Here is a 25,741-nt window from a genome sequence, read left to right as displayed (position 1 = left end):
TTTTTCCTGTGTTTCCATATATCCATTGCCTTCGATGTCAGAGCCCATGTTCCTACAGCGCCATCTCGTGCTATCTACATGAAGCACCTCAGCGGCGAGCGCTTCGTGAACACACTGCCCCTATTCTAGTACACTGTAGGTGGGGAAACCCATAGAGTTTCTCACTAGATTACCTAGAGGGAAATCTGGCACTGCTGCGCTGTGGTATGTAAAGTTACTGTATATGCTACCAAAGGTATACCTTTGGTAGCATATGCAGTAACTCTAGTGGTATGCTGCGCTGTGGCGCTTGGTGTTGTGTGGATGCCGCGGACGCTGCTGTGTCGAGGCTTCAGCGACTTCGTTCGTAGCTAAGTACTCTTTTTTCTTTTTATTAGCTGATGTTTTTGAAGTGTTTTCTTTTGCATGGAGCAGGAGCGCAAATTTTGAATTCGTGGTAAGCGTGGTAAACGTACCGGCTTTGTCTAAGTCTGGCGGTTTCCCTCGTTAGGCCTAGGTGCTAGGCTGGACCTATTTCATAGGCTTATTTAACTATCTCAGCTAGCTCTTCGAAGTGATTTGGCGGACGTGCTCGTTAAGCCTAAGGACGTAGGCCTAGCGATGAAACCAAAGAAAGGGAAGAACGCGTGGAACGTGGAGCAAGTGCAGTGCGACGAGTGCCTGCGCTGGTGCTCCCTCGACGAGACCAGTTTCCAGAGCTTAGCAGACTTGGAGGGGTCTAGCTTTACGTGCAGGCTGTGCAAAGGGGTCAGGGAAGCAGTCCAAAAACTGGAAGGAAATTGGACAGTTCGAAGAGCTGAAAGCAGACCTGATTGAGGAGCGGGAGAAGCGGGTAGCTTTGCAGGCGAAAGTCGCCGAGTTGGTCCAGGTGGAAGCGGTCCAGGCCGCGCAATTAGTAATGACTGTAGCCGAGCTTGGAGAAGAGAAGGAAAGGAGAGCAGAACTGCATAAGCGGCTCGATGCGCTTGAGACGCGGGCAACGGAGAATGATGGGTCGAGACACCAAGCCGGTGGCAAAAGCACAGAAAGTTGGGTAGACCCTACAGGTGAAGTGGGAGGCAGGGAGCCAGACCAAGCGGCAGTCGGCTCGCCGCCGGTGAATCGGCATAGTAATAGTGACGCAGCGCAACACGCCCCGAGTGAGGCTACGCTGCAGCCACATGGACTCCAGCGAGCGCGAGGAGAGGAGGGGAACAAGCTAACCCCAAGGAATGAGCTCATAGCCAATGATAAGAGGCAGCATAGCCTAGAGGTTAGGAGGGGTAAAGAATTCCCTAGTACTTATCGGTGGTGATTCAAATATGAGGAGGTGCAAAAGAGCTATAATGGAGCGTGCAAAGGGTGATAAGCGGGTAGCAGTCGGGACGTTCCCAGGCAGGACAACGGACGCAGTACTGAGAGAAACAAAAAAGCGAGCTGTCTGAGAATGCTGCAGAGCGCGATTGGGTGGTGGTAGCGGCGGGGCTAATGATGTCTTGAATGTTGAAGCTGGAAAAGTAGTGGAAGTATTAGCGCAGGGAGTTGACGATTTAAGGGTGATAGCACAGCAAGTCCAGATCGTGGTATGCACAGTACCGGAGGTGCAAGGAAGGAACGGAGAAATTGCCAAGGACGTTGTGGCTGTTATTCGCGATATAAGAAAGCTAAGCCACGAGAAAGGATTTGAAGTGGCAGACATAAACAGAGAAGTGCATAGAGCAGGCTTTGGCGGAGGCTCTACATGAGATGGCATCCACTTTAGTGGAAGGCTAGGAGCCGAGATTGGCTGGCGCTTGGCAGGTATCGGGCAGTAGCTTTTTTTAGGGTGTCCACAGCACCTCAGGGTGTAGGGGTAGATAGAAACAGTGTAGAAAGTGCAACGATGGAGGCTGACGCCAATAAAATGGCCACTAGGAGGTCCAGGAAGAAAACTACAAAGAAATTTAACACCAGGATCAGGTACATAAACATGCAAGGCGGTAGAAAGGGAGCGAGGTGGTTAGAAATACAACAGCAGTTAAAGGACGAAGAAGTAGGTGTACACGCGCTATGCGAAACACATCTCAGGGATCTAGAAGACCCACCGTTTATTGAAGGCTATATCGGGGAAGGGAGCAATAAAACAACGGAAAGGAAGGGAGGAGGAGTAGGTATGCTCATACACCAAGGAACAAATTGGCAAAGAATAAAGTTAACTTGCAAAGAACATGTCTGGGTGTCAGGTACTATTGTCGGTAAAAAGGCATGGCTAGGAGTAGTTTATTTAGGGACAGGGGACAAATGCAGGCAAGAGAACAAGGACCTAGTGAAGTGTCTCTATGACGATATAAAGCAGTTTGGAGAAGGTGCTGATATTTGTCTGCTGGGTGACATGAATGACCACATCGAGGATATGGATGGATACACAGATTGTAATAGGAGGTTGATGCTAGACTTCTGGGAGCGACACAACATAGTTATAGTAAATAGAGAAACTAAGTGTAAGGGACAAATCGTGTGAGAGTCCCGTAACAGACAAACGACCATTGACTACTGTTATGTCGCAGGGTTTGTATGGCAAGCTCGCAATAATGGAAATAGACGAAGAGGGGAAGTACAGCCTCGGAAGTGATCATAAGCGTATTAGTCTACAGTTGGGAGCCCTACTCAAAAGAGAAATGCAGGGAAGCCAAAAAGAGTACGCAAAATTAAATGACGAACAAATAGCTCAAATAGCGGTCGGCATAAAGGAAGCAGTAAAGAAACATCCCATGGAAAGGTGGGAACATAATCAGTTAGAACTACTTATTAGTACAAAAATAAAAGAAGTAAAAGGAGTAAACCGCTGGAGACGAAAGAGGAAGCCACGAAGTTGGTGGAATAAGGAAATTAGAGAGGCCATCGAACAACGACGGTGGGCATCTCGGGAACACAGAGAAGCAAAGAGGGCGCAGTTATCTGAAGAGAAAATAGGCCAAAAATTGGAATCTTATCAACAAAAGAAACAACAAGTGCAGGTCCTCGTCCAGGCTAAAATAAAGCAGTGCTCTGACCGCTGGCTGGCTGAAGTTCGCGATGCAAATAAAGGGGGAGGGGGGGTCAAGAAAATTCTGCAACCATATAAGCTGGCTGGGTAAAGCTAATCACAGAAAACGGGAACAGATTCACGATGTCGAAGGAAATTGTTTACAGGGAGATGACGCTGTGAACTACATTGGTTCAGTTATAGCAGAGTCATTTAGGAAACACGATAGGGTGATCGCCCCAAATGAGGGAGCAACACAGAATAGCATAATAGAAAACAGCGTACAACTGACCAATATTAACTGGAAAAAGGCGGAAGCAAATGTTCCAAAATGCACGTCCGCAGGTATAGACGAAATTACAATCAAGTTAATTAATGAACTTGGCCCAAGAAGCAAGGAAACGCTGATAAAAGCATTGGAGGCAGTCATAACAAATAAGCAAATTCCGCACAGCTGGAAACAGAGTAAAATGAATATGATTTATAAAGGGAAAGGTGATAAGAAGAACATAAAATCATTCCGACAAATTACGATAACATCAGTTATATATAGGCTGGCGATGCAGGCGGTGAAATTAAAAATGCAGTCATGGGTACAAAGTAAAAGAATACTCGGAGAACTTCAGAACGGGTTCAGAAGTGGTAGGCGCTTAGATGATAGCCTGTCCGTGCTTACCCAGTGCATAGAAACAGCTAAGGCGGAAAATAGACCTCTGTATTTAGCCTTCCTGGACATAAGTGGTGCATACGACAACGTGAACAGGGAACTCCTGTGGAACATATTAAAAGCTGAAGGTATCGGACATGAGGTAATTGATTTTCTACAGGAAATATATCGAGAAAATAATGCTGAAATAACATGGGAAGGAATTAAGAGTACGACAGCTGTCGAGGTACACAAAGGATTAGGGCAAGGTTGTCCTCTATCACCGCTGCTGTTGATGCTTTATATGATAAGGATGTATGGAAAGAAGGCTACAAGGAAGCAATCTATGGTATAATCTGTCGTACATATTAGGCGGAAAGGTTGTTGAGCAACGACTGCCGGGTTTAATGTATGTATGTGGACGATGTTGTACTCTTAGCAGATAGCCAGGAAGATTTGCAAACTCTGGTTAACTACTGTGGAGACGAAGCAGACAGTTTAGGTTTCAGGTTTAGTGCAGCTAAGTCCGGTGGGATGTTTTTCAACGCTACCACTGAATACCACTGATCAGGAGCTTACAATACAAGGCCACGAAATACCCCGAGTGGCCGAATACAAATATCTCAGGGTATGGATAAACAAAGGGCAGATGTACACGGAAAAGCACGAACAGTCTCTCATAGCAAAAGGGCGAAGAGATGCTGGGATAATGAAACATAAGGCATTTTGGGGGGTACAACAGGTATGAGGTACTGAGAGGCATTTGGAAGGGAGGAATGGTGCCGGGGCTTAGTTTCGGGAATGCGGTCCTGTGTTTAAGGGCAGAGGTTCAGTCGAAACTAGAAGTAAATCAGAGAGCTGTGGGAAGGTTAGCACTAGGTGCCCACGGGAAAACCACAAACGCAGCAGTACAGGGGGACATGGGCTGGGCATCGTTCGAAGCACGGGAAGCTCAGAGTAAAATCCTATGCGAAAAACATCTGAGGAAATTGGACGATAACAGGTGGGCAGCTAAGGTGTTTAAATACCTATACAGAAAGAGCGTTGACTCACAATGGCGGAAGAGAACTAGGAAGCTAACCAGTAAGCATGCCAGACACGAGGACGGAGAAAGACACAGCATTAAACGACAGGTTAAAAATGCGGAAGGTAAAAATTGGATAAATTCAATGGAAAAGAAGCATAGTGTGGAACTATGTCGATACTGGAAACAGCAGATCAGGAAGGAAGCGTTTTAAGATAACTCAAGAGGCAGTGCCCTACTCTTTGAAGCTAGATCAGGATGTCTTAGAACGCGGAGCTATAAAAAGAAATTTAACGAAGAAGAAGACACATGTACTGTGTGTGGTAAATATGTAGAAACAATGAAACACCTCATACTAAAATGTGATGGTATCAATCCTGATGTCGATGCGGCCACAGTCACCCTTCCTGAGGCCGTAGGGTTCAGAGATAATAACGGTCATGTAAATAAATGTGCGGTGGAAATTAGCAAAAGGCGATTGGAGGATTGGTGGCACAAAAGCAGAGAGGTGACATAGGTTAAAAGGGTAGGAAGACGTATTTAAAGAAAATCGAGAAATTCAATAACACGCAACACAGATAAAAATAAATGTAAAAGGCAAAATAAAAATCTGAGCATGGTGGCAACTGCCATCGCCCCGTTTCAAAGGGGACGCTCCTACCTTCCATCCATCCATCCATGGATGGGAATGCCGGTATGTTGTGACTTCCGATTGGCATTGTTCTCGGAGATACAGGACACCTTGAAGAAGCGCTTGGCAAGTACCGTTCCATCTGTCACAATGATTCATTTTCTACTAGAACAGCACGTGAAAAGCTGTTTTGGCTTTATTATTACGCAAAAACTTGTTTTGTTTAACTATGAGAACTTGCTATTGCGTTTATGATTATATGTTACGTAAAAAGTATCAGCGGGCCGCTAAAGTTGGAGGACAGACGACGAGGTTCGCGCTCGCTTTGAAACAGTTTGCCGCCTGTTCTTGCTTTTCTTCGCTTGGTCATGCATCGTGGGTGAGTAAAGATGTGATATGCGTGAATGGAAACATTTTATGAAGATTTTACTTTAAAAACGCGGTATTGGTGCAGCCATATCCACGTTTCAGACGAAGCCTCTTATAACACCAGCGAACACAAGCCTCGCAGTGTTCATCAGTGGACACGGCAACACTGCCGTGGCAATGTCACCGACTTTCCCGCTCCTTGTGCAGGCTCTGGCTGGGTGCTTTTGGATCAGCGCTGCTGCAACTTTCACGCTGGATGGACGCTGCCAGCTTGCATCGCCTTTGACCTTCCTGGATTGCATCTTTGGCGCACCCTTCGGTGATCCCGCCACATCGCGGCTGCCACACGTGGACTATGGCTACAGCGCATCATCGGCAAGCACCGTGACGTCACCTGACTATCTCGGACCTGCTGCCTTTCTGGCTTTAAAAGGGAGGCCCGTGTCAGCAAACACCAGTGGACACGGCAACACTGCCGTGGCAATGTCACTGACTTTCCCGCTCCTTGTGCAGGCTCTGGCTGGGTGCTTTTGGATCAGCGCTGCTGCAACTTTCACGCTGGATGGACGCTGCCAGCTTGCATCGCCTTTGACCTTCCTGGATTGCATCTTTGGCGCACCCTTCGGTGATCCCGCCACATCGCGGCTGCCACACGTGGACTATGGCTATAACGCATCATCGGCAAGCACCGTGACGTCACCTGACTATCTCGGACCTGCTGCCTTTCTGGCTTTAAAAGGGAGGCCCGTGTCAGCAAACACCAGTGGACACGGCAACACTGCCGTGGCAATGTCACTGACTTTCCCGCGCCTTGTGCAGGTTGGTGATCGAAAATATGGCTTTCGCAGTGATTTTCTATGCTTAGTCGTGTTGCCGTGTCCACATACTCTCTTATGTTGTATATCTGAGTGTTTTTCCGTGGCTCGTTTGCTAATGGCCCGCTCGGGAGATGTTGAAGAAAATCCCGGTCCTATCACTGAAGAAATGTTTAACGAGATGATTAAGACACAGAGGGCGGTCTTGGAAAAAGTAACTCATATTGAAAAAAATCAAGCGTCTTTTGAGGCTCGAGTAGAGGGCAGGCTTTCGAAAATAGAGGAAAGATTAGAGATCTTGGGCGAAGCCCTAACCAGGCTTGCTAACCTTGAGAAGTTTGCCAATGAAACTAAAGCTGCAATGACAACTCTTGGTAAAAGAGTTGACTACTTGGACCTTAAATCAAATCCTGACAGTAATGCTCTCGTCAAACGAATTGACGACCTTGAAAATCGTTCGCGGAGAAATAATCTCATTATCAGAGGGATAAGGGAAGACGTGAATGAAACTGAAGAGGCATTACATAAAAAGGTCAATGTGGATGTTTTTCATGCAGTCTTACAGCTAAAAATTTATTCAGTCGAACGGATTCATCGCTCAGGAAAGCGACAGGATGGTAAAGATCGGGCAATCACTTTGAGACTCTCAGATTTCCGTGATAAAACCAAAATGCTGTGAAACTGCTTTATGCTCCGGGGCAAGGACATCAGCATTAACGAAGACTTTTCTAAACGAATTGTCGAGATCCGCAAACGGCTATGGAACTCTAGTTCTGAGGAGAGGAAAAGGGGGATCAAGGTGAAACTTATGTTTGACAAGATGAAAATAAATGATGTGGTGTATGGTTGGAATGAGGCTACCAATTTGAGGTACATATGTAAGGCACCTTCCGAAAGAGACGACAAGCACGGTAACAACGATTGACGATGTCGCAGTGCTTCTGAACAATTCAAGATATTAAACATAAATGTAAGAAGCATTTTAAATAAAATAACGGACATTGAGGCTCTTATACTGGAACATGAACCCGATATTCTGGCAATCACCGAAACATGGCTTAAAAAAGACATACTAGATGCCGAAGTCACGCCTCCAGGATACAAAATCGTGAGAAGAGACCGCGAAATGAGAGGAGGAGGAATTGCCTTGCTAATTAAAGAATGTATATTGTTCAGTGTTCTCCCGCATGTCACTGATGCCGAAGCTCTTTGGATTAAAACCAAACTTAATAATCGTACAGTATTCATTGGTGCTATATACAGACCACCAAACTCTCCAGTGAATGTGCTCATTAATCTGAGAAGCTTTATGGACGCACACCTAAAGCATGAAGACAATATTATTTTATTAGGAGACTTCAACCTTCCTGGAATTAATTGGTCGACCCTTTGTGCTGAGGAAAATGACGTCCCTAATTGTGAACAACTACTTGAGATCGCTTTCTGTTATGATTTGATTCAGGTCATCTCAGCTTGTACGCGTGTGGGTCCAACTACTTCCTCAATCCTTGATTTAATATTCTTATCTGGTTGGTTGCTCCCATTTGTTAACATGTGTGAAATTGTTGAAGGTCTCTCTGATCATAAAATGGTTATGATGTCACAAGATGTGCGTGCTAATATCATGCGCGAGAACGAGAAACTCCTGATCCCAAACTTCAAAGCCGCCAATGACCTGGCAATACTGGAACATCTGGAGCAGTCATATTATTCTTTTTTGGAGTTGTGCAGATCATCTGGTACTACTGAAGAACTATGGAAATTTTTCCATGATATGACTACATTTTGCATACATTTCATTCCTGAACGTTCTAAACGTGTAGGAAAAAGAAACTCCTGGGTAACTCGGGAAATAATACACACAAAAAGAAAACTTAAACGTATGCGAAAGGCTTGCACCCTCCGTCCTAGTATCGAACAGAAACAACACATTCATCTTTTAGGTAAAAAGCTCCGGCATAACCTGAAGACGTCTAAAGATAACTTTTATAACTCAACACTGAAACGATTTCTCAAAGAAGCTCCAGATAAGTTTTGGAGGTACTTGAATCCAACGGCTAAGTCGTGTAGCATGCACACAGACAAGAGTAGCCAGGATCAAGCGGAGGCATTTAACTCCTTCTTTTGCTCAGTTTTTACCATCGATGATGGTATTTTGCCTACCGTCAATGATTATACAGACAGACTTCCTATTCAGAATATCAATATTACAGAAGAGGGCGTTTTCAATCTCTTACTTCACGTCAATATAAAAAATGTCCCGGTCCTGACGAAATCCCCAATGAATTCCTTTATAGATATGCCGAATGGACATCCAAGTTTTTAACACAAATTTTTCAATCATCCATTTCTAGTGGCTCGTTTTCCACTGCCTGGAAGCGCGCAAAAATTGTGCCCATACATAAAGGTGGCCCAACCTCTAGCACTCGCAACTACCGACCGATATCGCTCACGAGCACCTGTTCTAAAATGCTCAAACACATTGTGTCAAAGCATCTGCTCACCTATTTAGATGAACATAAATTAATTTTTCCAGGTCAACATGGCTTTCGCAAAGGTTTGTCCACCGTCACTCAGCTTATTGAACTTGTGCATGACCTTTCTAGCACAATTAATGCCCGCGGCCAAACTGATATAATATTCTTAGACTTTGCAAAGGCCTTTGACAAGGTGTCCCACAAAAAGCTTTTACTTAAAATCAGTTTTACTTTCAAAAATTCTTCCCTTACGCGGTGGTTCACTTCCTACCTTGAACATAGAGAACAATATGTTCAATTGGGACATCAACAATCTAGTTTATCTCCCGTGGTATCTGGGGTACCCCAGGGTAGTGTCTTAGGGCCCCTCTTATTCTTAGTTTTTATAAATGATCTGCCAAATGACATCACTACCCAAATAAGAATGTTTGCCGACGACTGCATATTGTACAAAAGAATAGAGTCACCAGGTGATCAGGCCGACCTTAATCTTAACTTACAGAAAATTAAGAACTGGTGTGATTGGTGGCAAATGCAGCTTAACCCAACTAAATCGGTTTTTATGTCCATCTCTAGAAAAAAGAATATCTTAAATTTCCCATACAGTATCAACGGTCATGAGCTTGCTCGAGTTAAACAACATAAATACCTAGGTCTTATATTTACACCTGACTTGCGTTGGAATCTTCATGTAAATGAGCTTTGTGCAAAAGCTAACAAAGTATTGTGGGGGCTGAGACGTAACCTGCACTGTGCCTCCCCTGAAATTAAAATTATAGCTTACAAAACCTTGCTAAGGCCTATAATTGAGTACGCGAAAATAGTATGGGATCCCTACACCCAAAGTAACTGTCTAAAACTAGATAAGGTCCAACGCCTTACTTCTAGGTTTATATTTAATAAATACCGCCGTTTTCACTCTCCGACTGAATTATGCAAACTTGCAAAGCTTCCACCTCTGCAAAAACGTACGGATTATGAAAGGCTTAAATTCCTGTTCTTAGTAATTCATAACCATGTCAAAATAAGGTACGACAAGTACTTCCAAATCAAGACACAGGAAACATCACGGCACAGACACAGTATGTATATACCTCCTCCCACAGTGCACAATGACTGCTTCAGGTATAGTTTTTTTCCCAGGGAAATTCAGCAGTGGAACTCTTTGCCTGACTCAATTGTCCAAATAAAATCAGTTAATGCATTCTTGGAAGCAATACATTGTCTTATGTACCCTGATACACCCTGATGTTCTGTAGTAATTTTTGTGACATAATAAGTCAAAATGTGCTCTGTAATCATACTGTTAATGTGTTTCATGTCAGCAGTGCTACTTCATTTTTTATTGCATTGCATTGTTGTTGCATGCATTGCATGTATTGTGTTGTTGCATGCATTGCATGTATTGTGTTATTGCATTGCATCGCATTGCATTATTGCATTGTTCAATCGCACTAATGCACTTCTCTGTTTATGTATGTTACATCCACTCCTGTAATAGCCCATCAAGGGCTGACAGTATCAATAAATAAATACCGTCATTCCCATGACAGCACGGTGCCCCCTTAAGAAACTCCCATAGACGGTGACGCCAGATTTCCCTCTAGGTGTTATAGTGAGAAACTCTATGGGGGAACCGTTCCTTTGGCCTCACCTGATTGGCCAAACTTTTGATTGCGTCACAGGTCGTCAGAGGCAGCGGGGCGGTATCGTAATTTTTGAATACGTCACGCATCTGTCAATCATCTTCAAAGCGAACCGGTCGTAAGAACCGATGAATGGGTAGTCCGCTTAGGGTGCGTATTGTCCGGCGCTGAACAAGCTTAAGTTTGTTAGCGTCGCGAGTTTGGTACGGGAACTATATTGATGAGCAGAACTCAAGTCGTGACAGAATAATAGAAGTGTAGAGTGCTCGGAAAACCTTAGGTGATCAGGGAAGGGAGACAAGGGACACAAACCCAAGAAAGGGCCGGTGCTTACATACAGTGCTGGTGACATATGCGGAAAAGTTGAGAGAACAGCTAAATGCTACACCCAGAATGGGAAAGGCCCGAACAGTCTTTATAGAAGTGCCTCCAAGGAAGACGGTTGGACGTGCAGCAGTTTCGTTGGGGCTGATACGCATGGCAGCACTTTTTACAGTGCTACTACAAAGTTTGATCCCAGTCGTTCACCTTTACGGAATGTATTTATTGTAAGCACATATGCTGTGCATCGGCATATTGTTGTTGTGGAAGCGTTAACTTGTTAATCAAACACATTCAGCGCACATGCATTAGTAACTTGGTTTTGAGTAGATCTTAGTCCTGACTACAATTTATAGTATCGCAGCAAGAAACATTTTCAGTAGAAGCTGAAGGGATTCCAGCAGTTTAAGCATACTGACTGCCAGGCACGTACCCAAGGGGGAGGGGGGGGGGCGGGGGGGCCCGCCCCCCTCCCCCCCCCGAAATCAACTGGCATACTCCCCCGCCCCCCCCCCCCCCGCCCCACCCACGCCACCCTTACAAAAAAAATTGTTGAAAGGTCATTGAGATATCATTGTTCAACGTCAACAAATGACCTTGAAAGATCATTGGGGAATTGTTGAAACAGCATTGAGGAAATTGTTGACAAGTGTTGATAATTGGCCCGCGACATTCTGTCGAAACATCATTGTGGCCTCTCAATTTGAAAGATCGTAGGCATATCGTTGAAACTATGGTGTATTTCAATGTTGAAAGCCCATTGAAGCATTGTTGAAGATGTGTTGCCTGTCGATATTGAAAGCTAATTGACGTATTGTTGAAATGTGTCGTTTGTCAATGTTGAAAGCCCATTGAAGCATTGTTGAAGCTCAAACTTGAAAGCCCATTGACGTATTGTTGAAATGTGTTGTTTGTCAATGTTGAAAGCCCATTGAAGCATTGTTGAAGATGTGTTGTCTCAAAATTGAAAGCCCATTGATGTGTTGTTGAAATGTGTTGTTCATTAATATTGAAAGCCCATGGAAGAATTGTTGCAGATCTGTTGAACATCAACACAAATTATGTTGAAAGCCCTTTATGCCCCACTGGGTATTTAGCAGTTTAAACCTGCACTTTCCTTAAAATACTGCTGAGCTATGTTACATATAATTACCTTTGATGTCACGTTGGTATGTTTGCTGTGAGAGGGCAGGGATAAAATTTAAATACAGGGGTTTTGTATCGCAGGCCTCTGCCACCCTGGGCTCAAAAGCATGCTCCCAGATCGCCTGTAATAAACCATATTGTAAAACTGCTAGCAGTACTGTTATGCCACTTTTTTCAATTGTCAGAGTGGATGGACCTCCACAATATTAAGAGTGCTGAACTGATGCAGACAAAAACCATTTTTCTAGCTGAACTGTTTATTTGTAAACAAACATCTGTGTAAATGTACAACCATTTGTAGTTTGAGCACATCAGAAACTTCTTAAAAACTATTGCACAGTACAAACTTCCTGCAGCTTGACACCATAACAAAACAGAATACTGAAGATGTAGTCTGTGTGGCCCTCAAGTAAAACACATTTCTCAAAAGAAATAAATTTTTAAAAATAAATACCTAAATTAAATGTAGAAGCAGACTGACATGACTGTTAATAAGAGCACTCAAAAAAGGCACTTGCTTTCTCTATTTGGGAGCCAGTGGTACTATTACCATGGCACGATATGCAGGGTGGTTATCTTTAAGTTTCATGGAATTTATTAAACACGGACTGTTGCAGCTAACATAATTCTAGATACAGAGTGCCAAACATTATTTGCATGAGAAATCAAGACACCATAGTCAGCTGATTAAGAAAAACTCAGTTCCTAATAAAGCTTTTCAAATTGTAGACGGTAATTTTACAAGGTGTATGCACTTAGAACGAACTTCCAGAATGACACCAGTAACGAGACACATGCCATGAAACTGGCTGTAGAAATGCACTGCTGTAGCACTTACTTTTCTTTAACAGAACGCACTGTTATGCATTGAAGCACAAAAGTAACCGGAATGCCCATGTATTTCTCACATTTATGGAAAAATTTCGCAACTGGTGTCATCCTGGAAATTAATTTCAAGTGAATATGTCTTTCAAAATCACTGGCTACAATTTGCAAACTGAAATATGTGCCGTGATGTGATAAGTGAATTAATAAATTTATGAGAATCAGTTTAATGTTTCCATTTCTTGTGCTAGTAATGTCCACCTCTGAATAATCCAGCTCAAGAAAAAAAATTATGCTACCTGGCACAGACAACTTAAAGATCTGTAAAACTGAAAAAGGATCACTGTACAATCCTTATTTGTTGCTTGAATGGTATGTGCCAATTTCGGTAAACGTTACATACTTCTGAAACATGGCAATCACAATAAGTGATGCCGATGGGAGCAATTTATTGTGCCGCATTGCTGTTGCATGATCCAGTTGTGTTTTCCGCCATGATAACGTTCCTGCGCAGGTCATTCCATATCAAGCGACTTATTCATATTAACTACTTCAGATTTTTATATGAAAAAAAAAAACAGCTATTAGTGATGTGCTGGAATCAAAGTTACTCCTTGTGAGAGTTCCATTACAATTTTATTCATTGCCACAAAAAAATAACGAAAGAATTCAGAAAAAGATATGGTTTCATGCGAACATGAAAGGCACATCATGCCATTACCAGAGATCTTTCGTTGCATTTTAAATTTAAGCCGACTTATACCTATTAATTTTACTCATGTATTTTAGAAAGCAATAAGTTATTTTTACAAAGTTATGTCAAATGCAGTTTTTATTGAACTCTGACAATGGCACAGATGCACTTGCAGGTGTGCGATTCCATGCCGAATCGACCAGCGTTTTTTTGACAGCACACATATAGCTGAAACATTACTACATGTTTACCAGAGTTCAAAACTCGTTACCCACTTTTATTTATTTTTGCCAGATATTTTGTAGCACTTTGGTGACAGTTTAATTTTCCTGCTCAGCTGAGCTAGAGGACATCAATCAACATTCTTCTTCAAATGCACATTGTATTGATCGAGGCCTTCAAATGGTGTGCGTGGAAATACGGTGAAGTGATGCAACTGCCAAAATAGCCAATTTTTTAAATATTTGAATACTTCAATTGCTTTCGGCACCGGCAAAAATGAGTCAAATTGCAATCCGTTAGTTTTTTTTTCGTAACGAAAATTCACAGGACAGAAATTAAATACAGAATGGTAGCCCAGGTGACATTGTATAGCAAAAAAATGTGAAGCTTTGAAGGTTCAGCTAATCGCCTGTAAAAAAAAACAAATTTTAATCTTTTGCAAGAAGCTTCATGTTGAAGGAAAAAACAGCTTTCATGGTTGGCCAAAAAGTATGTGATACATTATTGGATAGCTCTACATGTCTGCTATGCATGTGTGAAGTTAAAAAAGGCATTATTTTTAAATGCGAGAAATTCTTTTTTGAAATTTTGTCAGCACCGACTTTTCTCGGATGTGCGCACTGCTTGCCGGCTGGGAATGCAGACCACAAAGCTGGCTTCGTCTCCACACAGATGACAGAGAAGCAGTGTTAGTGTCTGCATTTTATTGCCAAGGGACACATGCTCTAACGCAACGAGGCTTGTGTTTGGTGTGGGCCAGGTAAACCATACAGCCATTACACATAAAATATCAATACGAGGTCTGTTAGAAAAGTATCCGACCTTTGGCTGAAGAAAAAAAAACTGGGATAACTGGAGCGTTGGAAACCTAATCACTCTCAAAGTAGTCTCCTTGGGACTCCAGCCACTTCTCCCAGCGGTGCTGCCATTGTTAGAAGCATTCCGAGAAGGCCTCTTTCCGAATGGAGTTTAGCTCAGCTGTCGTTGCAGCCATAATGTCTTCTCTTGTCTGCAATTGTGCTTCTTTCAATGGCCTCTTGATTTTGGGAAATAGCCAGAAGCCGCAGGCGGCCATATAAGGAGAGTAAGGAGCCTGTCGAACTACAGGAGTCTGGTTTTTCGCCAAAAGAGTCTGAATCAAGTGCGAGAAAAGCATTGTCGTGATGGATGCGCCAATTTCCTGTTGACAACTTTGGCATCTTGCGCCACACAGCATCACATAGGCCATGGAGGACATCCCTGTAGTAGTCTTTAGTGATTGTTTGACCCTGTGGTGCGTACCCGTGGTGTACCACACTGCGGGAGTCAAAGAAAGCAGTCAGCAACACTTTAACGTTGATGCGCACTTAGCGGTCTTTGGTTGGTGACGTGGAATGCTTCCACTGTAATGACTGGGATTTGGTTTCCCGGTCATAAACATACATCCAAGACTTGTCACCAGTGATTATGGTGTTCGTGAAGTTGAGGTCACTGTTTGTGGAATCCAGCATGTCTGTGAGACTTCAACACGAAGTTGCTTTTGCTCCACCATGAGCAGCTTGGGAACGAATTTCGGGGCAAATCTCTTCATGGCCAAATCTTCGGTGATAATGGAATGTGGATAAAATGTGCTGATGCCCACCTCTTCCACAATTTCTTGGATAGTCACACGACGGTCTCGCATCACCACAGGGTTCACTTAGGCAATGACCTGGTCATTTCGGCATATTGATGGCCGACTGGAGCGTGGCTCGCTCTCCACCGATGCGTGGTCGTCTTTAAACTGGTTGTACCACTCCTTAATCTGTGTGCTGCTCATAGCGCAGTCACCGAAAGCAGTCTGAATCTTCCGAATGGTTTCCACGTGGCTGTCGCCCAGTTTCTGGCAAAATTTGACGCAGTAGCACTGCTCCAGTCGCTCCGCCATTTTCCTTGCAATAAAAAAACGACGAGAGCACTGTGTACTACCTCATTCAAATGCTGCGTCCCAGCAATTCACGCTATTGGCAGGCGGGAAAAAATTCGTGCATGCGCGAAAAGGTTCAAGGGTGGCTGATGAAAACGCGCTTGTTTCATATTCATCAGGTGTCTGCAAAAAAAAGTCAAATACTTTTCTAACAGACCTCGTACGTATTAATATGTGAGGGAATCCTGCAGTGTTAAAAGATATCTTTCATGCAGTTTACAAAAAGAAATATCGGCTATTATGTAGACAGTAAATCCAGGAAGAGCGCTGATATTGTTCATACAAAGCATTTTAAAGGGCATGTCGCACTGCAATGCAACACAGAGGGAGCAGGACACTTCGTGCCCTGCTCCCTGGAGCCCAATGATGATGCAAGTAGAAAACACCTTCATAATTAAGACTGAAAACCTACATAAGTGTGAACAGATTCTTGTGGTGTTGTTTGCTACCACTGTTTCAGAGCCAGAACGTGTTCACCTATAAAAGTCATATTTGCCTTGTTCAGTCTGATGTGGTCAGACACCACTGGCGACCACTTTTTGCATTCATGTTAAAAAAATACAAGTTGAGACTGCAGCTGCAGCGCTTGACGTCACCTGCCTTCGCAATGATAAAAAAGGCAGTCAGTTTGTTGAGTAGTTTTTGTGGCTAATTATATTAACAATCTTTCCTTGCTAGCTGACATGGCTTCATATATTTATGCTATATTTATGCTGTATGTGTGATCCACAAATGAACATTAGAGAAAATAATTTATTGCACTTAAAGAATACCTTTTTGTTACTTGTCACATGCATAGCAGACATGTAGGGCTGTGTAACGATGGGCGACATACTTTTGTGCCAACCTCCAAAGCTAATTTTTTACCTTCAACACGAAGCTTCTTGCAAAAAATTGGAACTTTCAGTTTTTTTAGCTGATCAACTGAACCTACAAGGCTTGAAATATTTTGCAGCTATCCCAAGTAAACCAGTCTGATTTCATATTTATTTTGTGCCTTCTGTATTTCCCTACATTAGAAGAAAATTCAAACTTTGCAAATTTTGGCAGTCACACCACTTGTCTCTTGACATGAACATCATCTGAATATCTGGATCATACAATTTCCCTTTCAAAAGAAACGTGTATCAGTGCCTTCTAGCTTAGCTGGGCAAGAACAATAAATTTTTGCCAAAATTCAAAAAAATTTTTGCGGAGGAAAATAAATGGGGAGCAAGAGTTCGGAGTTTCAACTATATCTGTGATGGTCAAAAAAACGCTGGTTGGTTGCCCTGGAATGACTCAAGTGTATGTATGAAAGCAAATTTTCTCAAAAATTTTCTTATTGTACCTACTCAAAATCAAGCAAACTTGAAATGCTTTGCCATAGTGGAACAGTTCTTGACAAAATTGGGTGGTTTGGCATGAAATGACTTAAGATACTTAAAAAATATATTAATAAGGAAACACTATCCTTACTGGAACCATATCAAAAACTAACATAAAAATGTAGTGAACTATAACAAAGCACAGCACTTGTATTCTGGATTAAGCAATCCAATGTGGGCTTCTCAGGAGACTTGCATAATTAGCATAAATAAAATTAACATAAAAATGTCAAGGCATAGAAAGGCACAACATTTGTATGCTCATTTGAGAAATCCAAATTGAGCCCTTCAGGAGACTAACATAAAACATAAAAATGTCGAGAGTTACAAAAGCACAACACTTGTGTTTTGGTTTGAGCTGTCCAACTTGGGCTCTTGAGAGGCTATTGGTCCCATGCGAGAAGCGAGGCCAGAGTTCTTTACATAGGGCATGTTGGTACCAGGAAACTTGTGACACGTGAAGCCTGCAACAACAAGAAGCCAGAACAAGTTTTAAAAAGCAACTTCTACATGCAAAAGAATGGCATGCAATATGCCCTTGTTATAATGAAATTGATTTATGTATTTGTGTAGCTTAATTCCAACTTTCCACGGGTACAGCTTTGCAGCATGACCATTTAAATTGATTCTGTGTGGCATGGGACTCCACTAAGTGTCAAATGCAGGAAAGGGCAAAGAGGAACAAAACACTGTAGCAAAATAACTTTACGAATATCCTCAATGTCGAAGATGTGAACTTTGCTTGCTGAGAAACAAAGTGGTGAAAAAAATTCATGTTGTTCATAAATAAACCTGAACTGACAATTAAATTATTTCTTGTAACTTTCATAATTAAAATGTGCAGCATTTAACTGTGCTTTTCCATGCTCCAAATACAATACTGTCATGTCACTACAATTGAGTGTAGCTTCATTTGAAGTTAGGTTTCCTGAGTTCACATGCAATCGGAATGTACTTCTCGCCTTACAATGACTTAGGACTTTCTACATTAAAGAAGACACTGCTTACAGCAAAGTATGTTTTCTGCCTCAACGATTGAATTACTGTTATAATGAGGATTCCATGTAGTTGTGCACCAAGCTGCTTAGCATGAAACATGCAGAATGTGACAGATACGAAGAAATGCTGTCTTTTAAGAGCGATATGCCATAGGACTGACTTCTTTAACCCTTTTAGGGTTTACTGCCGTACATCTGTGGCTGTGACGGAACGTTCTGAAAAAATTTGCCGTTTCAGAACAAAGTGTTGCCTAGCATCCCACTGGAGGTGCTGCAACCTTCTGAGGCTTCTAGAAAATATTCTTAAAGTGCTGTCGCTCCATGGGTTTCTCCAAAACTGATTTTCACTTAGCTCCTTGGTGTCTGTCATTGCAGTAATTTGGGAGTGTTGCCACAAGTTTTTGTAAGTTTCATTACACAAAAAAATTATGCTGCTTTATCCTGCATAAAAAAATAAAACATCTAAAACTGCAAATACTGAAATGGTATTGCCACTTCATCGTTATTTAAAAATATTATTTACCACTTCATTTTCTCGGAACGTCACTCTGAAGAACTTAAATCTGCAATAAAAATATTAAGAGTGCACGAAAAGTGATTTTTGAGGCTGAACCGAATAATGCTAGAAGCAAATCAAATAATGGATAGCTTCTGAATAATGAACAGCTGATATCACAATTAATGTAAGATGAGGCTCACAACCTAGTATTATTAATGTTTGCAAGTTTTTGTCATTGTTATGTTATGAAGAGCTGTTTATTAAAAGCACAAATGGAGCAGCAAAAGGTTTCTTCACATGCACAGGACTCTTCAGTAAGCATAAATGATTGCTGTACAGCCTCTAAAGTACAGCTACTTAAGTAATGTAGCCTGGTCTGCTATTCTTACAAGTTCTTACGTTTTATGTCTATACTATGTTATTGGACGTGAAAATTTACCGTACTTTGGCTCAAATTTCATGTTTTATTGGTGTTTCGAAATATTAGAATACTCACATTTACAAATAGTGACCATTCAAAGACTAAATTGAATAGGACACTATTCAATTCGAAAGTTTTGAGCATTTGCAAACCACAAAAAATATTAACTCCTAAATTAGAGAGGCATATTTCTCCCCAAAATGTGACCCTCAACGGGCTAAACAAGAGCGACAGAAAAGCCCATTCATCTTTTTGATTATTTTAAGCCCATAATCTACTTGGCAATGGTTCATAATAACCCTGTTAACAGGTAGGTGAAGTAAGGAAGCAGGAATCAATTCTAACAATTTCAGAATGGGAGTAGTGGACATGTCTGATGGACTGTAAGAAGCTTTATACATTAGGCCCCAAGAGCCTATTTTCAATTTATTGAAGTATATGGGGAAAAGCCACATAAATATTTTTTTTCATATCTTAGAATACAAAGTGATAAAGTGTGCGTTAATAAATACGAGTCATAGGTTAAGTGCTTAGAATGAGTAAGCGCCCACTAAACGTAGTACTGTTGACAGCAATGCTTGCAACTCTGTCCATGTTGTTTCTTTGATTGAAACAACCAAAAGAAAATTGCCACACCACTCAGGTTCCCTCTGCTAAAAGGCTGCTGTCTGGCATCACATGGACCTCCTTCAATATAGGAGCAACCTTAATTCGATGTGGTCTGTTAAAATTGGTGAATCTACTGTTTCACATCTCAGAACCTGGAGAGCTGTTTTGATTTCTGCAATTTGGTGAACGTGCTCCTGCTCGAGCTGAGCAGTAACCACACTTGAGCATAGCTTCTCCGCAATTCGTGTATTAGAATAACACTTTCAGGCTAATTAAACATGTCGTCCATGCCAATAGATTTGGAGCGTGCTTCACAGCCAACTATTCCTTGCAATGACAGCCATGTAGCACTGCTAATGCGCCAATGCAGCTCATGTTATGTGGTGGAGCCACTAAAAACTTTCAGCAGTGAAGGCAGCTTTCAAATTTTAGAAGCATTTGTGTATGGCGGCATTACGCACTTATGATCATATGAACAGTCATTCCAAATAGTAGGCTATCGTAGCACACAACTGCACACACGGGCTACTTGAAAGTCGTTTGTTATGCCAATGGCAAGTTCATAATTTTAGAAAAAAATGTGAATGTAAAAATGCAACCAGAAAGGATATATGGTACTTGCCTATAACAGCACTGACCCTGGTGGGGTCAAGAGCCCTTTTTGCCCCTTGGTGTTATTTCCAAAGGCCAAATGGCCCATGAGCTCCTCCTCTGTGAACACATGGTGAAGCAAGGCCCTTGCAAACTTTCCTGGTCCACCATGGCAGGCCATGGTAAGCTGTGCCAGGATAACCTTCTCAATGTGCACTCCTTCAACCTATGTGAACCTGCACGTTTAAGTAAATGTTAGCAAAACAGTTTTAAGCCTTTCAAGCACATTCACACAACAGCCCTACTGCAAATAAATTTAAAAAGTACCTGTTGCAAATCTAGAATGCTAAACTGGACTTCTTACAAGCTTCTTATGCTGTCCGGATGCCACGTTTCAGAAGAACAATCCAGCACAAACAAGAATAATAAACCAAAGTATCCAAACATCTAGTACTTGAAAAAGGGGAGTACCAGCGAAACACAAATGACACGCACACAAGGAAACGTCATTAGACACGGACTCCCTGTCTAACGCCTCTTCCGTGTGTGCGCGTCCTTTGTTTTGCTGGTACCCCCCTTTTTCAAGTTCATCATGCACCAACTGGCCCAAGAGCTTGAGCTAATGCACATCTAGTACTATTTATTGTGATTACCATTCTTAGGATACTTCATATTTTCAGGTCTCTATTTTCCCATCCATTTGTGTCAATAGGTAGCCCATGGTCTAATGGGGAGATTGGGCTGCTATGTTGAGGGAAGAGTTCAAAATCAACCGTCAGAACAGCTTGGGTGACTGGTTATGCGACCCTGGGCATATGCCACTTTTCAATGAATCTCTTTCCCGCTATCTTGGGCAACTGCTGCTGCTTGTGTTGGCAAGCAGCATTAGGAGCTCGAAGAGGGACATGATTGTCGATCATTACTAAGATTACCACTACACATCATGTTCACTTGCTGTGCTCCAGATGTAATGTGTGAGGATTCCACTCCACTGTATGAAATGTACATAAGTTGCAAGGACAGTATGTGCCAACCACCACCTCAATTAAATTAATTGACTCGCAAAGCACAGGCTGCACAAGATCACGGAGTGAACTCAGAAGTTTGTGGACAGTCAGTTGATGTCCATGTCAGGGACTTCTAGGGAGACTCGGTCATTTCCTCGATGTGCATCATCGTGCCGTCACACATTGTATTACAATTCTGTCTGTCTTGTTGTACCACCGTTCTAATAGTCATCACGTATCACCACAATTCAATATATAAATAGACACTTATATCTACTGTTTATTTAATCTTTATGGAGAATACTTTGAGCATGAGTTTTTGCAGAGATCATGAATTCTACAGCTTAAAGGAGCACTAAAGAAATATAAATTAATTAAATTCTGGCATTTTAAGTGCCAAAATGACAATCTGATGTTTAGGCACGCCATAGTGGGGAACTCTGGACTAATTTTTACTAAATTAGGCTGCAAGGTACCTGGGCAGTTTTGTATTTACCCTCCATCAAAATGCGGTTGTTTGATCCTGTGACCTCGTGCTTAGCAGAGCTGTGCCAACACCCCTAAGCAACTACGGCATGAAAGCACTATAGAGAAAAATTATTTTAGATGTATCTGTACATGACCTCCCTACAATTCAAGAGATTTACTCATACCGTGACAAGAGGCCGAGTAAACTGTAAAAGCAGCAAGAGGAAAGATTGGTGGCAGTGCTGCCTTGAAGTTACCACACCCGCTTGCTGTGACGTCATGGATTTAGATGACGTCTGTTCAGGTGTAGCAATTTTTTTTACAAATAAAGATGTTCTTCATCATATTCCAAAAACCCAAATAAAAAGCGTCAGGAACATTTACAGAACCAATACAACCAAAGTATGAAAATATACTTGGAATCCATGATGTGACAATGAGGTGTCAGCACGAAGATTTTGGGGCGATACTCAGAAAATTAAACTTTGAGCTTTATTTTCTCTAATAATCAAGCAACTACCAAGAAATTTACAGAAGTAGTTATTTAAGACGATGCTTTATTTAAAATTCATTTAGGGTGTCATTAGTGTCCCCTTAATACAAAACAAGGAATGCACTTGGCTGCGTAATAGGTTAACATGCATCACTGGTTCTCATTAAGGTAGGATTATCAGTATAGCAAAGGGCATGCACTGGCTGCTCCAGAGGGGAGCCCTTCCACTTCCCCTCAACCTTCCAATTTCCAATTTATGAGCAGTGATGCAATTTCTGTATCTTAACAAGACATAATGCCAAGATAGAGCATGGTGGTGACCGGCACTTCGCACCATCCAGCTCGGCATCAATCTTTTTGGAATTTGGCCCTTGAAATGCAGAAAGCCCCGATCATTGCTCGTTCTTCAGCCAGCTTTCTCGAAGGGTGCTGCTGTTCTGGTTTGATACATCTAGCAGTGCACTGCTGTATGACATAGGCCATTATACCTTCGTTCTGGTAAAACTATAAAGATGTTCACTCATGTAGACCACTAATGTCCACACTAAGTTTCATATCAGGCATATACACTGAAAAAGACACATTCTGCGTTTAATATGTTCACAAGTGACACTGAATTCACTCCCAGTCCCGGTGCAGTTGTTAAGTCTTTCAGCTGAGTGCTTAAAGGCACCATGTCTCCTAATGAAGGCACTCTGCACCAATTGATCACTGGAGCAAATGCCTTGCAGTTGCATCAGCAATGTTTTTTTTTCCTGCTTCCTGCAATACATTTTCACGGCATCACTGTATTTGGTCATGGTGACGCTACAGAATGGATGACCAAAGAATTCACCTTTAGCGTGCCAGCTGGGGCGTCTCCCAGCTCACTTTGAATCTGAAAAAAGATGTCAGTATTAAAACGTGAAGCCACGATGCAGCAAAAGCGACAATCAAAAGAGCTACATGGACCATTAGGCTGACATAAATGGACGGATACAAATGACTAGTCATCGAATACACGAAAGTGTGGCTGCTCTTGCCAATGGCAGTGTGAGCTTGTCAAATAATTTATTTCACATTCCTCTACTTATATTAAAAATTATTTCCACGCATCTACTTAACTGTTATGGCCACATATTAAAGGCAGCTCCTTCATATAAGGCCCCAGTGTTACATTCTTTTACTCCCCGTCTACCTGATGCTACTGAAGTTTTGCTTACACTCAAAGAAAGAATTTCACAGACCTGCTCTTTCGACAAAAAACATTATTCCAAGCTTGTGGCAAAGCGTCGTCATTTAGTTCACAACGATGCGCTCCCCTTTCAATCTGCTCACTGTGTAGTGCTCGGATTCAAAGCAAAAATGGCTTTTCGACATAACTAGCTACTTCTATGGTCACAAGAAACAATGCTAATTATTGATGTTTATGTTGCCGATAACATATACATGCCGCCTCGAAACACAGTGGGACGACAAGGCAGATATGCCAGGCATTTATCTCGTTCCTTTACTGATTTTAAAACTTTGTTACATCAATCAGTTACTAAAGTGCGAAAAGCTGAAATTTCACGCTGTTACATTTCTTTAATGTTCTATCCCAGTAAAGTAGGACCTGGAGTGCCATGAAATCTGCCTTTCCGTGAATGCAGAGCACCTACGCGAAGCCGTTTGGGCGAAGCACTCGATGGCACCGAACGGAGAAGATAAAAAAAGAAAGTTGAATGCGCGCTAACAGGTGGAAAACAAAACACACGCGGTTGGCAAGGCGTATAACTCGGTGATTTCGCAGCACTCTGTGGCATCACCCCTATTGTATGTCACGTATCGCATAGAATCGCGTGTACACACTTGAAATTTTTTATTATTGCGAGACAGCCTCCTCTGTGTTTTCCGGTCGCGCGAACGTCGGCCGCACGGCGTGACAGATGGTGGCGTTGAAGCACCGCGGTGTCACTCGATCCTGAAGGGAACAGCGCAACAGAATACATTTTCGCTGATCCCACCGCCACCCCCCCCCCCCTTTGTTGCTACAGCTCACTCACACGCCTTGTACTAGCGTGGCGCAAACGAAATATCTTCGATTACAGTACAGATCGGATGGTTTCAGGTCGCATTGTTATGCGCTCATTAATAAGGCTAACTCAATCGGTGCTCGAACACCGTATCAGAAATCATGGCGTACAACAGCCCTGTTTTAGCTGGCACCACATAGCTGCCTTACGTCACCACAAGCGGAGAGTAAAGTTAAACCAGGACAAAGCTCCACGTTATATATCACAAATCTAGTGCTGTACAACCAATTCTCGCAACGGAAAGATAGTGCTAGGAATGAAAACTAGAAAAGAGGCCCGCGGAAAACACGCACAGGCGCTGAACTCATTTCCGGGCTCCCGTACACCGCTTCGCAATGGACGAACAAGGGGAATTCGAAACATCAACTCACCTTTGATGACGCTGAGTCGGAGGCGATCATGGCGATCTTCGAGGCAACAAGCCCATAAAAAGCGAGCAACACGCAGGAATATTCCAAAGATGTCACAGCGAAGCACACAAAGAACGCAGAAAAGCAGGAAGCTTTCAAGCGAACAGCGTACACGAACTCGCCGGAATGCTCCAAGCATCAACACCGCAAACGCGCAATCATACATGTACACTCATACAAATACACGCTTATATTATCATAAATTGTACTATTTGATAACAAATTCTGTGATGTCATGTTATTACAGAACAATTGTTGCGCTTTGCATGTGTATGAAAGTTTTTTGCTTCACTTCTTTGATGAACTACTTTCTTTGGCGCAGTAACGCGGTGCACCGGCCGGAGCTAATGGACTGCGCGGGAAAAGGCGCCAAATTCAAACGTCGCAAACGCCGTGCTAATTTGTGCGCGCACAGTTTTCGTCGTTTGGATTTTAAAAAAAAGTAATGCGTGCCGCAACCATGCGAACTGAACTATTGACCAGAAAAGTACAGAAACGTCGCTGTTTGTGCTTCTTATTTCGGCGTCACAGCAAACTGCAGGCGGTCTGTCGTCCCATTCTTTTAAACATTTGTGTGTGTGCTTCTGCGCTGTGCGATTTGTCACCGAGAACGTATAGCAGCGCAGATTCTGCTTGGTGGCCCAGCAGATTCCCAACACATTCGCCAGCACCCCGTCTACGTCACAGAAAAGAATGTGGCCTCCATGTGAAATATGAGCACGATGACATACATATCAGCCAAGCTTTTCGTTTCGTTCTGTGCGTGCTAACGGGTAACATCTATGCGATACGCACTCTGTAAAAACGATGTTCACTCCTTTATCCGCCGCACCCGCCGTGGTGGCATAGTGGCCTGAGGTGTTGCGCTAATAACCCGAGTGCTTGGGATCTAATGCCGGTCGGGGCGGCTGCATTTCGATGGAGGTGAAATGCAAGAACGTCCGTGTACTGTGCGTTCGGTGCAGGTTAAAGGACCCCAGATGGTGAAAATAAATATGGAGTTTCTTACTACGGTGCGGCTCATAATCAAAGCGTGGATCTGGCACGTCAAACCCCAGACTTGAATTTTGTTAACGTTCT

General features: G+C 42.6%; 1 long non-coding RNA gene across 1 annotated transcript; it reads right to left on the bottom strand.

The window, feature by feature from the left end:
- Positions 1-12,297: 12,297 nt before the first annotated feature.
- On the bottom strand, positions 12,298-24,823 carry LOC135920502 (uncharacterized). Its single transcript, XR_010570270.2, has 4 exons — positions 24,623-24,823; positions 23,033-23,074; positions 20,261-20,465; positions 12,298-17,575 (listed from the first exon to the last, which is right to left on the bottom strand). It is a non-coding gene; the product is annotated as an uncharacterized lncRNA (long non-coding RNA).
- Between the last annotated feature and the right edge of the window lie 918 nt (positions 24,824-25,741).

Source organism: Dermacentor albipictus, unplaced genomic scaffold (assembly GCF_038994185.2).
Source record: "Dermacentor albipictus isolate Rhodes 1998 colony unplaced genomic scaffold, USDA_Dalb.pri_finalv2 scaffold_16, whole genome shotgun sequence".
NCBI classification, from domain to species: domain Eukaryota; kingdom Metazoa; phylum Arthropoda; class Arachnida; order Ixodida; family Ixodidae; genus Dermacentor; species Dermacentor albipictus.
The sequence above is the reverse complement of the archived record's forward strand: the minus strand, read 5'-3'. Positions and strand labels throughout refer to the sequence as shown.